The sequence below is a fragment of the Suricata suricatta genome, chromosome 11 (assembly GCF_006229205.1).
Source record: "Suricata suricatta isolate VVHF042 chromosome 11, meerkat_22Aug2017_6uvM2_HiC, whole genome shotgun sequence".
NCBI lineage: Eukaryota > Metazoa > Chordata > Mammalia > Carnivora > Herpestidae > Suricata > Suricata suricatta.
Genome location: NC_043710.1, coordinates 2,984,771 through 2,989,386, shown reverse-complemented (window position 1 = coordinate 2,989,386; position 4,616 = coordinate 2,984,771).

Here is a 4,616-nt window from a genome sequence, read left to right as displayed (position 1 = left end):
GCGAGCCCCGCCCCCGCCCCCTGCTGATCACCGGCCTCTCTCTGCACCTGCACTTCTTGCCTGTCCCAAGGGGGGATCCACCTCTCGACTACAGTCCAAGGTCCCCTCGCAGCTCAAGCAGGAGGCGAGCCCTCCGAGCACCTTGGAAACACCCAGAGCGGCTCCACCGCCTGAGCCACGGCCCTGGGGTCTCTGACGTGACAGTACCTGTCCCTGTGTCCCTTCCCCCGTGACTCAGCCTGAAAGCGCTCAGCAAGCTAGTCGAAATTCTGTTTTCTCTTTTTCTGATGAGCAACGACGTTCACTGCATCTCCCGTAAGGTGAGCCGCACGTTCAGTCACGTCATTGTCCTGCTGCCGACACGTTACCGGCTCCTTTTTGTCTGGAAGATAGACCTTTGGGCTGCAAATGGTTCTCAACCCACCAGGAACCAGCCCCACGAATCTATCTGCTTGCCGCTTCCTGTGCCCGAGCCGCTGTCTGCAGAACTCCTACTTATCCTATGAAACTCAACCCAAAAAGCCCCTTCCGGAAACACGGTCCAGTGTCCTGGAACTGCCGTGGGCCTCGAGTCAGAAGGCTTGGCGTCTGGTCGGAGCTCCACCTTGTGACTTGACAAACACTTCCTTCTGCTCGTAGCCCTGCAAGCTCATCACTGCACCTGTGGGGGCCTTTCCCTGACCCCAGGGCCCCTAAGCACCGGGCGGCACACTTTGTTTACCCCAAGGCGGCGCCTCCCTCCCCAGTGCCTGAGGCAGCCAGTGTCTCCTGATGGTAATCGGGACCAACTTGGGGGAGGGGCTGTGACCCTCGCTCTGCCCTCTGCCCCCTCCTGCGTCCCTGGGTCTCACAGCGGCCCTGGGGGAGGGTCACAGGAAATGCAGGGTTGGGAGTGAATGCTCACTCCTCCCTCAGGGGGCACCCCCCAGGCCCCCTGGTGGGCACCGCCCCTGGATGCGGAGCGGAAGGGCGTTGAGCCCACCCTTGTGAGAAGGGAGCACCCTGCCATGGCCGGAGCCTGGACAGGGAGGACGGAGGGCGGGCCACGCCCCATTTGCTTTACAAACTGGGTGACAGCGCCTCTCAGATTAACCTGAAACAAAACAAACGCCGCATGCCCTGCACCGCGGCGGCCTGGGGACCGCGGGCTCTACGCTCCAGGCTCAGCCGTCAGTGTACCTGAGGGGACCCACCTGCCTCCACGGGACACCCCCCCCCCGAGGGGCTCCCCCCCAGCTCTGGGCTGGCAGGGGTGGGAGACGCTGGCAGAGCCAGGACCACCCTCTGTGGCCCCGTCCTGCCCTGTCCGGGGTGGCTGGCCATGGGGGTGACGAGACTCAGCTACTTCACAGCCATGACCCAACCGCCATTCTGCCCCCGGCCCTGGTGAGGCAACAGGCGGGCCCCACCCAGGGCTGAATCAGACTTTCTGGGGGTGGAGCCTGGCATCCGCAGGTGGAACACATTTCCAGAAGGTTCCTGGGGGAATCAGGAGGCCCCCTGCCCTCCCGGGCCAGTGGGCGCCCACACTCCGAAAGGCCTCACTACAGCCCCGTAATGCACATCCCCGCCCACTCGATGCCCCGTGAGCCTGCGGGGCACCTCCCCATCTCCAAGCAGCCCGGAACCCATCTCACTGGTCCCTCCACACCTCACGCGGCCCAGGACCCCCTCCAGCACCCCCCACCCCGTCCAGTCTGGCGGCCTCCAAACCCGGCTCCCAGGCGCCCCCGCTAGGTCCCTCCGGGCCTGCAGCCAGGGCGGTGCCGGGCGGACGCAGGTCTGATCACAGGCCTCTGTGGGGCCTTCCCCTGGCTCTCGGGACAAAAGCCGAACTCCTGGCAGGTTCAAGCTGCAAAACAGGACTGGGCACAAACGGGAACAAAGCTGGGAGCGGTTTCCGCCACCAAGCAAGGTGTTTGGGGGGGTGGGGCTCACAGGTCTCGAGGACCAGTGTCCTGGACTCCTGGGGACCTCAGCCCTGGCTCCGACGGTCGGCACTGTCCCCCAAACCAGCGCGAGCCCTCCATCCCCGCGGCAGGCTCCCAGAGGCCGCCCTACCCCTGCCGCCCTGCTGCCCCACCGCCTGGCGTCATCGCACCTGAGAGAGGCGCAGTCCGTTCCCGTGGCTCCTGGGTCACACCCGGCTCTGCCGCTGGGACGGAAGCTCCTCCGTGTAAGTGGCCGCCGGCGCATCTCCTGTCCCGGCCTCGCCCGGCACGAGCAGGTGCTCCGCAAACACGTATCGGGAAGGGAAGGAACAGATGGCGCCGGACAGGTGGCTGACCCTGAACTCAGTTCCCTCGTCTGTGAGCATCTGGGTGGCCGTCTGCCTTCCACCCCTGTTTGTCCAGCAGCCCCCTTCCCCGCGGGGGACACCCGAGACCCCCCAGGTGGCCTGGAGCCGCGGAGAGCGCCAGACCCCACACACGCCGCCCTGCTTCCTGCTCGCAGACACCCCGGAGGTTTACCGTCAGAGACGAGGAACAGCACACACACACCGATAACCCGGCAGGCGGAGTCTGTGAACGCGGCCCCTCTCTCCAAGTGCCCATCTGTCCTCACTCCTGCTCTGGTGGCGGTGCGAGACGGTGAATGCCACGTGGAGCGAGGGACAGGCGTCTGGGCGGCAGACAGGACCGTCACTCCGGACCGAGGGGAACTAAATCCGCAGGAAGTGAACCTGGGTGGGGGGCAACGGTCGAGTTTTCTTTGACAAGTAGACGTTTCTAGTTCTCTAGGTAGTTGCCGTGAGAAGTCGCCTACTTTGTTTTGTTTCGTCTTTATTTAAACTCAAGTTAACAAACGTGGTGTTAGTTTCAGCGGAACCCCTGATTCATCTCGTGCAACACCCAGAGCCCCCCCGCAGGTGCCTCCTCCAGGCCCCTCACCCATCCAGCCCGTCCCCCACCTCGCTCCATCGACCTTCTTGTTCTCTGTATTTAAGGGTCTCTTATGGTTTGCCTCTCGGTTTTTACCTTACTTCTTCCCTTCCCCTACGTTGGTCTGTTTTTATTTTTGAGTTTATTCATTTCAAGAGACAGAACGCGAGGGTGTGGGAGGGGCAGAGTGAAAGGGAGAGAGAGGATCCCAAGCAGGTTCTGCATGGTCAGACCAGAGCCCGAGGAGGGGCTTGAACTCAAGAACCTCGAGATCATGCCCAGAGCCTGAAATCAAGAGTAGGACGCTCAACCTCTGAGCCACGCACGCCTCCCTCATCTATTTTGTTTCTTAAATTCCACATATGTGTGAAATCGTGGGATTTGTCTTTCTCTGGCTGACTTATTTCGCTTAGTGTAACACACTCCAGTTCCATCCCCGCTGTTGCAAATGACAGGATTTCCTTCTTTTTGATTGCCGAGTAGTATTCCAGAGTGTGTGTGTGTGTGTGTGTGTGTGTGTGTGCACGCACACCACATCTTCCTCACCCACTCATCAGTCAGTGGACGCTTGGGCTCTTTCCATAGTTTGGCTGTCATAGACCGCGCTGCTATAAACATTGGGGTGCGTGCTTCCCTCTGAATCAACATTTTTGTACCGTTTGGATAAATTCCCAGCAGTGCTTCTGCTGGGTCGTAGGGTAGTTCTATTTTAACTGTTTGAGGAGCCTCCACACTGTTCCCCAGAGCGGCGGCATCCGTTTGCGCTCCCGCCAGCCGGGCGAGAGGGTTCCCCCTTCTCTGCCTCCCCACCAACATCTGTCGTTTCCTGAGTAGTTAATGTTGGCCATTCTGACAGGTGTGCGGCGGTGTCTTACATTTGTGGTTCTGACTTAGAGTTCCCCGATGATGAGTGATGCTGGCCGTCTAGATGTCTTTGCAAGTGTCTGTTCGTGTCTTTAGCCCATTTCTTCACTGGAATCTGTTCTTTGGGTGTTGCGTTTGGTAAGTTCTTTATAGACTTTGGATACTAACCCGTCATCCAATATGTCACTTGCAAATATCTTTCCCCACTCCCTCGGTTGCCTTTTAGTTTTGTTGATTGTTCCCTTTGCCGTGGAGCAGCTTTCTGTCTGGATGAGGTCCCGATAGTTCACTTTATCTTTTGTTTCCCTCACCTCCCGAGACGTGTTGTGCCAGAAGTTTCTGTGTCCAAGGTCAGGTTGTTGTCTGGGTTCTCCTCTAGGATGTTGATGCTTTCCTGTCTCACATGTAGGTCTTTCATCCACTTTATTTTTGTGACGATGTAAGACGGTGTCCAGCTTCATTCTTCTGCCTGTCGCGGTCCCGTTCTCCCAGCACCATTTGCGGAAGAGACTGGCCTTTGTCCACTGGATACTGTTCCCTGCTCTGCTCACGTCTTTCATCTGATGGTCCTCCACTTCCTGTGCAGACGAGGAGGTCACCACCCAGCCTTGCTTCCCGGTTTCCTGCTCCACACCCTGCGCGGCCCGGACTTCACCGGGGAAGGAGAGAGGTAAGGGCCCGATGACCTCTCCCTGTGGGCCCCACCCTGTGGCTTCTTTTTTTCTAATTTGAAACATCATCTTCATCAGAGTCCAGATTCTCACGTGACCACCTTCACGGCAAATACCAGAATACCCAACCGAACTGGCTTAGGGGATTTTTTGAGAAAGTGTTAGCTCGTGAGGCAGGGAGCCCCGAGGCGGGGTGACT